The 13,385-nt window shown below is 34.6% G+C and overlaps 1 pseudogene; it reads right to left on the reverse strand.

Moving 5' to 3' along the window:
- LOC120164926 lies at window positions 1–1,030 on the reverse strand (annotated as a pseudogene).
- Window positions 1,031–13,385: the final 12,355 nt, after the last annotated feature.

Genomic DNA, 13,385 nt, shown 5'->3' on the forward strand with positions numbered 1-13,385 from the left:
TCAGTTAATATGGAAGCCAAAGAGTTTGAATCCCTTAACTTCTTGTTTCACCTTGGCTGCCGCCATTGATCCTTGCTCCTGTGTCTCACCATCCGACTGCCCCAACCGGAGCTGCAAATCCACTTCTCTTCCGGTACCGACATTGTCCGCCTCGACGAACGTGAGGTCGGGTTCCTAGATTTGTTCACGTCGATCATGCAGAATCTCCGGGCTTCGTTCTCCTTTCGGCTCTCGCATACGTAGAACGAGATCACATCGTTGGCCTTCAACTCCTTCTCCTTGAGAAACCGGCTCCAACCCCTGGTGAACACGAAGCTTTGGCTGCTAGCCCAATAGCAATAACGAAACTTCCATAGCCTCATAAATTTGTCATAGAAGACCAATTCGATATCATTTGATTTACCGTCGCCGACCACGCCCTCGTTCTGTTTTTCGTCTCCCAAAACCGGGGGAAAGTACTTGACCGCGTATTTTTTCGGGACGACAAGCCTGTTAAGCTTACCGACATCGCTCGGTGTCAGCTCTTTCCCGAACATTTGTTTGCAAATTAGACCTTCTTTGATGTGAATCCCCATTGAGTTGATATCAACCTCTGGTTTGGCATTAGCTCTAGAGCGAGCCTTGATATATTCCATGAACTTGTACTGGTAAGAACCGTCCCTTATCATGCTAAGGACAGCTTCAGCACTGTAATTACTCAGAAACGTTGGCTCCTCGATTGTAATTTCGGTCCACGGAAAGTTTCGATGAGTGTCTCCGGTATGGAACTTGATCGACGCGCTATCATAGGCCATTGCCGCATCGATTTCGGACCTGAAAGTCCCTAGCCAAATTCGGGTATGATTAGCATATAATTGAGCACCCCATTGTCCGTTTCTCTGTCGCATAACGCCTTTGAATTGCGATGAATTCCCTTTACCGCCACACCTTTTGCGTTTGTTTCCTTGATGATGGTGCTGATCGAATCCGAAACATCTGAATCCGGTTTCGCTTCACCACTCGAAATCACACTTAGTATCTCTTCTTCCATAATCTCTAGGAACATAAACAAAAAAAAAGACACTGGTTCAAAATTAGTAAGATGAATGTATCGACGTAAAAGAAACAAAAACCGGAATCTCTGAATAGTTATCGTCGTCGGAAACCAAAACCGGCAGAATTCGATAACTAATGGTATGAACTAATTAAACTACGTTCCTTGCATGGTAAGAAATAACCATTACAGCCAATCTAATGGATACACAATCAAAAGATACCCGTCATAGCATCCGTATTTCGAATCTCGAACTTATTCCTTACGGCAATCAAACAAGATCAGAAACAATAACTGCATAAACTTTTATGATTCAATAACCGAAACCAACATGTAAGAAAGTTATGCAAAATTTAAGAGAACTGGTACCTGTCTGTAATAATTAAACACAAGAAACAGAACAAAGAAGACGGCTGTCTCTAAAAAATCAAAACAGGTTTGGTTTAATGAGAAAACTATGATAAGCCCTAGTGGATACTCTTATATTTAGACAGGAAACTGCTTAGAAATAAAGAAAGATCCCAGAAAAGGCAAGAGCAGAAAAGAATCTGCTCATTTAATGAAAACATAACTTTTTCCATTTGAAGCTTTTTAGCTTCCTAAACATTATTTTTGGCAGGTAAAATAAACCCATATATAATTGTTTTTAAGAATAATTTTATTAATGGCAATAAATAATTCAATGAAAGGTCCCTTGCCTAACCCCTTTTAGACAATCATCCATTTACAGTAACAAAGAATTTGGCCTTGGTGAGACGAACTCTGATCCAGATCGTAAATTCCATAGGAAATACCATAACCATCAGGCCTTGGAGAACGAAACTCTAGGCTAATGGACTCAAAAGATTCAAGTTCTAATCTTGCTGCCTACTTGGTAATTTACAATGATTTTATTCTTTAACAGGGTGACACGTGTTATTAGAACTTCGAATGGACATGAAATTCGAACTCGACGAGTTTCAACCTGACTAGACCCAATCGAGTCAGATTCTTTTCAAAAAAAATTGGGTTCGGGTGGGTTTTTTTTTAGAGGTTATGTTTCAGTCGTGTTAAGTTTGAGTTTAGGGTGAAAATATCAAACCCTAAAAAATTATAATTTTAACTTATATATTTAAGAATAATTATAATAATACTCATCTATATATATTTCAATTAAATTCTTAATATTATTGAATACAAATAATATTTTTTTAGTAAACGTATTATTTCAGATCGATGGGTCAAGTTTGAGGTCGGGTCTGATCGGATGGAGGATGCATAATTTTATGGTGTGGATCGGGTGGACCGAAAACCCCACCTGACCTTACCCATATCCATCTCTATGCTAATGTAGTTGACTTTTTTTTACTTATTAAACAGCCTCGGTAATAAAAGAAAATATTATTTTCTATAAAAATCTTTAGATTTGAACAACTGTATCTGTGAGAATTGTATTATCAATAATTATTATAGATTTTAAATAGATACTATTTCACAATCACCGTAAATTATTAGAAAAAATTATCTAAAACATTATCGACTAAACTTCGTAAGCATCATCCGGTCCATAAAACAGATGAACTCAAACCGTGACCTCCAGTACCATATTGCATTGCGAGAAATCGTTTTTGGTTGCTAAGACGGCCGGTTGACCCAACTGGGCCTAGTCCCTATAATCAAAAGTTTAAAACCCAATATGACGGGCCTTCCTATTTGCAATGGTTATCTGTTAAGTGATAAATTCAGATGTATTATTTTTCATATTAATATTTATATTTTATAAAAAAAATAAAATATTAATAAATATTATTAAGGATAAAATTGTATCGTATGTCCAAATATCACCTCTTTTAGCATTCAACGCCGTATACTTTTTTCCAGTCAAAATTGCTTGGGTGACCAGCTCAATATTTCAACCCTTTTTTTATTCCACTTTGTGTTGCCCCCCACAAATTCTTAGATAGAAAAAAATGTATTCAAAGTCACATTTATTGATGAGAAAGTCAACAAGAGAGAGATCCACTATCTTCCCTAAGATGAAAGGGGTGAAGGTCAAGATTCGTGCATTTGTTCCAAGGTAAATGACATCGTACCATTTAGGGGTAGTTTGGTTCTCGGAATATAAGATTATAATTTAAAATAAGATTACTAGAATGTTACGTTACTTAGTATATTATTGTATTATAAAATTACAATGTTTGGACGAAGTAATATAAGATAAGAAAAATATATGTTTTATCAAATTATCCTTAAGATATATTTTCTTTTCTAAGAAATGAAAGTTCGTAGAAAACATATTTTTAACCATTTCTAATTTTTATATTTTAATAAAATTTGTACACAAATAACTTAATATATTTTTAATATATTTAATTTTTTATTTGTTTAAAACATATTTACATCTATGTAATTATGTGTTTAATTTGAGGTTCTAAAATATTGGGAGATGCACATACTTACACCGGTGTAAGTATGTGTTTATTTTTAGGTTGGGAGATGTAAATGTATTTACAGCGGTGTAAGTATATGTTTATTTTTAGGTTGGGAAATGTATATACTTACACCGGTGTAAGTATGTGTTAATTGATACACTTTTTTTATTTATGCTACATGTATGAATTGGAAAACAAAATATCATATCAAATTACGTGACAAAGTTAATAGAAAATGTTAAAAAATATAATATAGAAACATGTTACGAAAATCAATCATAAATAATACACTACAGCAAAACTGATATGTAGCGGCGTTTTTAGCGGCGTTTGGAGAAGAAACGTCACAAAAGTTAAACATATAACAGCGTTTCCAATCGTAGCGCCATAAATTGATACTTTAGCGGCGTTTTTAGTAAAAACGCTGCAATAGAGTTGACATATAGCGGCGTTTTTACAAAAATGCCGCAATAGGGTGGCAAATTAGCGGCGTTTATACCACAAACGCCACAATAAAATAGTTCATTTGCGGCGTTTTTATTAAAAACGCCGCAATATTCTGATATATAGTGGCATTTGTATAAAAACGCCAGTATTGACATGTACAAACGCGACGTTTATGTTAAAAGCGCAGCCATTACATGATACAGTAGCGGCGTTTGTATAAACAAACGCCGCAATAGTTAAACAATTTAATACCCATTCCAAATCCCTAATTTTCGTACCCATTTACTGAATATCGTTCATAACATTCTCTACCAGCGCAAACTTCTCCACCAGTGCAACCACCACCAGCGCAGCCTCACGTTGTCGTTGACCTTGCGTCCTTGACAACCCTTCTCCAATTTGCGTCCTACCAAAAGTTTCTCCACCAACGCAGCCTCAGAATCGAAACGGTTAGTCAACCTTGAACCATCGATCGACCGAATTAAGGGTTGATTGATTTTTATTTGTTTCAAATTTTATGACAATTGAGTTTTGTAGTTGGAGATTGAATACCTGCATTTGTTCAAAAAAAAATTATTCTTGCCCTCGTTCAAAACATATTGTATGGACAGCTCTCCTCAAGCCAGCTTGCTCAATTGTACGGCATTTCCATGCTTGTTGAGTCATTGATGCAGAATTCATAACATATTCAAGCATGGATGTAAGAGTTATTATCTTTCAAATATACGAGAAACAATTACCCCCTCGTTTGGTAGGAAAATATTAGTTTTACTTTAACTAATCCTTCTAATTATTTCTTTATCCTATCGTCATTAGTTCTATGCTTCTTACCGGCTACCAAAAGCAATGAAGAAAAAAAAATCAAGTTACTTCCATTTCCTTTCTGGGGCATCATCACCATGAATTGATCTTTTTGATGAAAACAATATGCAATACATCTTTCTTAACTCGTCATGAGTAGGCTAAGTTCGTACGACTGATATTGCTCTTCTTTTTGGTCACCTAAATTGCTCTTACCTTCCATTTCCATGTTGGTCACCCCAATTGCTCTTACCTTCCATTCATTGCCTGACCTTCCAAGCATAAGAATTTTCTAATTCCAAACCCCAGAGGGATGCTTCAAATGTTTCATGTGAACAAAGGTGGTATCACTTGAATATCAGCCAACCCAGTTTTAGACTTCAGATTTTTCCTGTGAATTCAGCTAGACTTAGACCGTTCGTGTATGTTACTTTGTCATTACCATCTATTTATATAAATTCTGATGTTTTAGTAATTTTTACTTTATAGAGATTTTGAGACTTCTGTGTAATCATGTCATAATTTCAGTGACATTTGATAGTCCGAGCAACTGAAGTGAAGCTCATATACATTTGTTCAAATCAATTTTAAAAAGTAATTATTATTATTATTGTATTATATGTGATCTATATTAATTACAGAGTTCATGAATCGAAATACCTGACTCACATCTTAATAGTAAAAAAGATTCATGGGACTCACAAAGGACTTTTTTTTACTCGTACCAAATTCTAACCAAATTCTAACCAAATATCTGAAACTTGGATAAAAGCTTGGTAAGTGACATGTACCTTAGGAGTATGGAGTAATGTGGTAGATAAGTATAGGACTTAAGTGTTATATTGTATAAATTGTAGTTTGCACAATGTTATATGTTTTAGTGTCAAGTATTCTACTTAAAATTTAGAGTTTATGATTTTAGGGTTTAAGGTTTAAATTTTAGGTTTTAGAATTTAAAGTTTTATATTGTAGTGTTTAGCATTAAAATAGACATATTATATAAATTATTTGTTACACAATATGTATATCAAATACTTTCTCTAAATTAAGACTCGATATGTCACTCAAATACAAAAAAAATCAAATTTATTCAGTAAGAGTCTTTAGAATTTATTTAGCAATCTCAGTTAGAAATTGAGAAATCTTGTTAACTAGAAATCTTTGTACGGAAGAAGGAAAAGAGGGGTGGGGGTGAGAATCTGGAGCCTAGACAGTGAGAGCCTATATCGTGTTTGTATATGATCTAATTACTTTTCAATCTCAATACTTTTAAAAGCTCTTATTGAATTGTTGAGTGGAATGTAATGTTTGTGTTAATTCAAATCAGTATAAAAGTCTAGTCTCCATAATGGTCCGTTCATATGTTCTATTTTTGTTAACATTTATGTAATTATCTATTTCTTTTTACCTTTTTAACTTGCGGTTGGGTTGATAAAAGCGTGTGTCTTGATTAGTTATTCATTGGTTTGGTATGCTTCAGTTTGTATTTATACACTTTTGAAGCAACGAAAATAAGGTAGAAGTATTTCTACTTTGTGTAATGTGGTACTATATAAAAGCCATTAACTTTTCTAACCTGCTTATAAAAAATATTTCTTCCTAATTTATATAGGAGATCTTCTTGTCCAGTTTAAGTGCTTTGTAGCCTGAACTTTGCATTACTGCAGCATATGGGAATATTTTACCCACCAAGTTTTTCAACATTCCACCATTAGGTTAGTCCATGATATTTTTGTTAATGGATTTGGAGTTTAATGTTTCTGCTTGTTTTCCATGTCTATGTTTGTGCTTGTCTAATGTTTATTCTCCAGTCAACAAACACTGCAACTATTTTTTCTTTGAATGTATAGTAGTAATGTTATCTTTATTGATTCAACTTTCCATAAATGCTAGACTTCTAGTTTCTTTCATAAAAGATTGTTTCTAGTTTTGTTGACTTGAACTTGTGAAGCATCTACCACTTAGCAGGGAGGTTTTTCATTGTAGTTGGTGTCTTAACTATGCCAACTATATGTATTGTCAGATATTTGCATTATTAAAAATCTTTTGGTATTAAGAACAATGATATTGTTAAGGATAAAGGATGTGCTATCTTACTTGAGAAGTTGCAACGCATCCTTCTGTCTTCTCAGGAACAGTCAACAAACACCCAAGTCTACTGCCTTTGTACCGTCGTGCTGCCCCTGTTCAAAGATCACTTCAGGTTCCTCGCTATAAATTTCATTGTAATTATGAGTGCATATAATATTTGTCATGGAAGTTTATCAATATTTCTCTTGTCATGGAAGTTTATATTTTCTTGATTACATTGATACCTTGGTAGTACTTAAGACACTTATACAAACCTATGTTCAATGTTAGTTTATGATTTGATCATCAATAGAAGTACGTTAAAGTTTAATTTTTCCTAGAAATGTTGTTTGGGAATTGCTTTGATTTTAGTAGAGGAGACATTGGGAGATAAAGACAAAACGACTGTAGCATCCATTGAATTCCTCGCAATACCTCTCATCATTTGCAAATTACTTGCTAACTCTTAGGCATTTTCCTTATTATTATGTCAAACAAGACAATAATGAATCAATCAAGTGATCAATCTAAATTAGTATAGGATACTTTATTTTACATATTGTTTCTTGCATGAATATAGGGCTTTGATGGAGGAGATGCTTGAGTGTATGTGTGGGAGAGATTTGGGGGTTCATTATGTGAATTTTAAATTGAATTCTTCATGTTATAAATTACTTTAAATTGAAATATTGAAAAGTTGTCGAGTCAGAAAAAGATGCTAAATAAGTTTAAGATTTAAGTCTAACATAAACCAGAAATTACAATATTCCTCTAGTGTCAATTTATTATGATGTGAAATTAAATGTAATGCTTCTGTTTAGGTTCTAAATTTATCTATAATATTAGCAATTAACATTTGAATTTGAATTAAATTGGAAGTACTGAAGAGCCAAATGGAGAAGCGGCAAAATTTTACAAGTTGCTGAATGAAATGAATGAACAACTTTATGAGGGATCAAGGTTTTCAAATCTAATAAGAACTTTGGTTTCAAGTTTAAACAAAAAAACCCATTGATTTAAGTTGAATAGCTAATATAACATGGTGTTTAATTTTTTTCCATTCCACAGGATATATACTACAAATTAGAGACAATAACATTAGTTCTAAGTTCATTTCGTAAGTGAAGATGTAAATGCATGATGTGTGTAAATATTTAGTTCTATAGTATGCAGTTGTATATAATTCTCGTTATAATTTTTATAAATTAACTGAGATACATTTGCTCCCATACATTTAGTTCAATTTAAAAGTTGTATAATTTACGAGTGATTAGTTTTATACTATGCAAATATTATTATGCACTAAATATGATAATTTAATGCTTCTGTTTAGGTTCTAATTTTATCTATATTATTAGCAATTAACATTTGAAATTGAAACTCCAGAAATACAAAATGGATAAGAGTTGGATGGATTTCTCAAGGGTAAGCGTCGAATATCGAAATGGAGTCGAAAACTTTCTAAATTTAGCTTTTCTGAATGCAAGCCAAGAAAATATGATTCTTTGCCCTTGTAAGAATTGTGTGAACATTAATTGGCACATTCGTGAAGTTGTGTACGAGCATCTAGTAATTTTTGGATTTGTTCGGGGTATAGAAAATGGATCTTTCATGGAGAGATTGTATCAGATAGATCTGCTTCCACGAGTTACTCGACTTATCGTGCTCCTTCTCCCCATCCAACTTTTAGAGAAGATGACATGGAAGGGATGTTATGAGATGCATTTAATATACACAATCATCAGTCGTATGATACAGAAAATTATTGTCAGGATGATGTTAATGATTTCACTGAGATTGGAAGAAGTGGATGTGATGAAGAGCCAAATGGAGAAGCGGCAAAGTTTTACAAGTTGCTGAATGAAATGAATGAACAACTTTATGAGGGATCAAAGTTTTCAAAGCTTTCTTTCTGCATTCGTCTTTTCCACTTAAAATGCTTGGGAGGGTGGACTGGTAACTCCTTTACGCAATTGTTGGAGTTACTAGGAGAAGTGTTTCCTTTTGCAAAAATCCCTCAATCATGCAAAGATATGAAGAAAATGATCAAAGATTTGGGTCTTGGATATGACAAAATTCATAGTTGTCCGAATGATTGTATGTTATATTGGGGTGATCGAAAAAATCAGGAGTCTTGTCATGTATGCGGAAAATCTCGATGGATTACTAGAGAGGCAGAAAATGTTACTGAGGATGAAGCTCAAGCACGATCAAGAAAGAAACCGATCAAGATTCTGCGATATTTTCCTCTCATACCTAGGCTACAAAGATTGTTTATGTCCTCCAAGATTGCTGAGTCTATGAGGTGGCATCATGATGGCAGAACCGATGATGGATTATTACGGCATCCTGCAGATTCTTTAGCTTGGAAGTCATTTGACAACAAGTATCCAAGTTTTGCGAGAGATCCTCGAAATGTCAGGCTCGGTCTTGCAACTGATGGGTTTAATCATTTCAAACTCATGAGTACTTCGTATAGTACTTGGCCTGTTGTACTTGTTCCATACAATTTGCCTCCCTGGATTTGCATGAAACAATCATCTTTCATCTTATCCATGATAATCCCCGGCGAGAAAGGCCCCGGAAATGATATTGATATTTACATGCAGCCGCTAATTGCAGAGTTGAAACAGTTATGGGAAGGGGTCGAAACGTACGATGTTGTTTAATTTATGCGCTACTTTATTATGGACAATTAATGATTTTCCTGCGTATGCAAATTTATCTGGTTGGAGTACCAAAGGTCGGTATGCTTGTCCTTGTTGTGCTGCACAAACATGTTCGAAGTGGTTGGTTAATGGAAAAAAGTTCTCTTATATGGGACATCGTCGGTGGTTACCTGATAATCATAGATTTAGATGTCAAAAGAATATGTTTGATGGTGATGAAGAGTTTCGAAATGCTCCTGACCAAACAACCGGCTCTGAAATTTCAGAATGTTGAAAAATATCAATTTTACTTATGGAAAGATGAATCAACCAACTAGTACACGATCAAAGAAAAAGGCAAAACAGGTCAATGAAGAGCTTGAAGTTGACGAACAAACTGATGATGAGTATGATGAAGAGGATGATCCAAATGAGGTAGACTTGTGGAAAAAGAGGAGTATATTCTTCGAGTTGCCTTATTGGAAAAAGCAGATTTTGAGACATAATCTTGATGTAATGCATATTGAGAAGAATGTCTGTGAGAATATTATCGGGACCATTCTGAATGATGGCAGAAAATCTAAAGATAATCTTAAGAGTCGACTTGACTTAGTGGACATGGGAATTCGACATGATCTTCATCCGCAATTACGTCCGAATGGAAGAAATTTCTTGCCGCCTTCTATTTTTTCTCTTTCGAAGAAAGAAAAGAAGTGTTTTGCACGGTGTTGAATGATATAAAGGTCCCAGATGGGTATGCATCAAACATTTCTCGATGTGTTAGTGTTAAAGATCGAAGACTTTATGGTTTAAAGTCTCATGATTATCACATATTAATGCAAGATTTACTACCAGTAGCTGTTCGCGGTTGCATGTCGAGTAAGGTGACGTCTTGTATCATTGAACTTTCTAATATAATGAAAGCCATATGTGGGAAAGTTCTAATGGTTGAAGAACTTGATAAACTACAAGATCGAGTTGCCTTGACTTTATGCAACTTGGAGAAGATATTTCCGCCTTCATTCTTCACAATTATGGTGCATCTATTAATTCATCTTCCTCACGAAGCAAGAGTTGGTGGTCCCGTTTTCTATCGATGGATGTACCCTATAGAGAGGTGTTAATTGAATTACACGTTTCAAATTACTACTGATTATACATTTGAATAAAATGTATTTACGTAGTATGTTGTTTTCTGTATAGGTTCTTGGGCAAGTTGAAGTCTTATTGTCGTAATAAGCGTTATCCGGAAGGATCAATTGCTGAAGGGTATTTGGCAGAGGAATGTATGACATTTTGCTCTAGATATTTGGAACATGTTGAAACAAGATGGAATAGACCAAATCGAAATGATGAGTTAGGTACTGATGACTTAACTCAACATTATTTGTTTGGAAGTTATGGTCAACCATTAGGGAAAGTTGAAATTGCACATTTAGATGACACGTCTTGGGTACAAGCACACCGATATGTTCTTTTCCATCACGATTCAATAGATCACTTTCGCACGTAAGTCTTTCGGACCCAATGCTAATGAAATCTCTTTATCTTTTATATTTATCAATTTTTAACGACATAATATTCTTTATAGTGAGTTTAAAGAAGTATTGAGATCTCGAGCACGCTCCCGAAGATTAAATCAGCGAGAGCTACATAAGTTATTCACAGAAACTTTTCATGAATGGTTAGGCCAGACGGTAAGCAAATAAATCTTACGGAACACTTATAAATAATATGTCTTGCTTTTTATATCGACATCAATGCAAATTAATTCACCATTCATGTGTAATAGGTTTGGAGTGGGAGAGAAGTTAGTGAAGAAGTTAAATGGATTTCTCAAGGTCCGAATAGAATAGTTAAAAGATATAATGCCTTCCTCATTAATGGGTTCAGGTTTCACACGAAATCTCGTGAAAGATTAAGGAGGACACAAAATTGTGGAGTCGTAGTTACTTCATCAACTACAAGTTATGCTACTGTAAGGGACAATAATTCGCAGGATGGAGAGGTCGATTATTATGGAAATCTTACGGACATTATTGAGTTAGATTATTATGGAAAACGAAAGGTTGTGTCGTTTCGGTGTGACTGGGTTGATGTAAACAGATGTATAAAAAGAGATAAATTCGGGTTTTCAATGGTGAATTTCTCTCGATTAATTCACACGGGTCAACGTTTGATGGATGAACCATATGTATTTTCCTCTCAAGTGAAACAAGTATTTTATTGTCACGATCCAATGGATGACGGTTGGTATGTTGTGCTTCGAAATACTCCCAGAGACTTGATAGACATCGGGGATGGAAGTAGAGATGACATTGAAACAAGATCAGAGTGTTTACCTCTACTACCACAAAACTTAGATGAAACTATCAATAATACAACACAATTTCAATGGGTTCGGGAGGACGTTGATGAAGATATTTATGACAACTGACATTACATAAGACTGTTGTACGATTTTATATCTTCATTTATTTATTTATAATGTTATAACCCTTAATATGTTGTCTTTCAATGTATTCATTAATTAAATCGTTTTTTATTACTCATGTTTGTTTATTACAGATATAATGCCGAGGAGAAAAATATCTGATTTGCGGGTTGTTCGAGCTTCTGAAGACCATGTAGAAAGAAATAACGAGGAAACGAATGCACCTGAGTCTTCCGAAGTTCCTGAAACTGTTGAAGAAGTAGAAATTCAAGGTAATCTTCGAAACTTTATTTACTACTTTGTTCATTTTCAAAACTGACATTTAATAATTTCTTATATAGTTGAAAATGCTGGAACGCGCAAGACTCGAGGACGTACACTTTAAAGGAATTATACCAACTTCCTCCTGGGCATCGTGTCAAAGTTTCAAGAAACGATGCCGGTCAACCTATTGGCCCAGAATCACGTCTTCTAGCAGGTTACTTAGGCATAGTTGGACGTAATGCGAATCTGTTACCGATCAATTATGAGTCATGGCGCAAAATGCCTAATAGTAATAAAAATCAAGCGTTGGATTTTGTTAAGGTAATAATGTCATTATAATAGATACTCTATATAAATTCAATACTAATTTATACTTACGGTGCACACTTATTTGCTGTATAGGAGAAATTTGTTTTAGAGCTCTCTGACGATTATGTGAAGCAAGCGTTAGGGAAGAGATGGAGGGATCACAAGAGCTCCTTAAAGAAGAAATACTTCAAGAATGATCTCAGCCTTGAAGAGAAGTTGCAAACAGTCCCACCAGGAATGCTCAGGTACCAATGGGAAGATGCAGTCAGATTTTGGAGTTCTCAAAAAGGACAGGTATGATGTATTTTTCATAAATACTTGTAACAAAATTTAAATCATCATTATAAGTGGTTGTTTGACATTGTAGGACCGAGAGCATGTTGGTGTTGCTAGTAGGCAACAACAAAAGTTTACGCACACGGCTGGATCGAAGAGCTTTGCTTGTATAGCTCATGAGGAGGTATATAGATTATTGAAATAGTTTTTTTGTATTCCATGTACATACTAACTCATAGTAATTACATTATGGTACATTGTAGGAAAATACATCCGGTTCTAAAGTTGGTCGAATCCAACTCTTCGACATGACACATACGAAGAAGGATGGCACTCCTATGACTGCTGACGCTGCAGAAATTATGGTACGTTTATTGGGTAGATGTTTTAAATTTACCTGACTTTATTTATATTTGTACCATGACATTTTTTATTTTAATTAATTATTCACTTTATTATTAGGAAAAATTGAGGCAGAAAAGGGCAGAGTATCATGCTACTGCTTCGAGTCAAGGTATTGTTAATGATGATGACATTGAAAACCAAGCTATTAATGACGTTTTGGGTCCTGAAAGATATGGTCGGGTGCGCTGTCAAGGATCATTCGTTACTCCCACCAAATATTTTGGATCCAGTTCATCACAGTACATGTCATCACAGTCTCGATCTTCCCAATTAGAAGTTGGTCGTTT

Source organism: Hibiscus syriacus, unplaced genomic scaffold (genome assembly GCF_006381635.1).
Source record: "Hibiscus syriacus cultivar Baekdansim isolate YM2019G1 unplaced genomic scaffold, ASM638163v2 tig00111558_pilon, whole genome shotgun sequence".
Classification (NCBI taxonomy): domain Eukaryota; kingdom Viridiplantae; phylum Streptophyta; class Magnoliopsida; order Malvales; family Malvaceae; genus Hibiscus; species Hibiscus syriacus.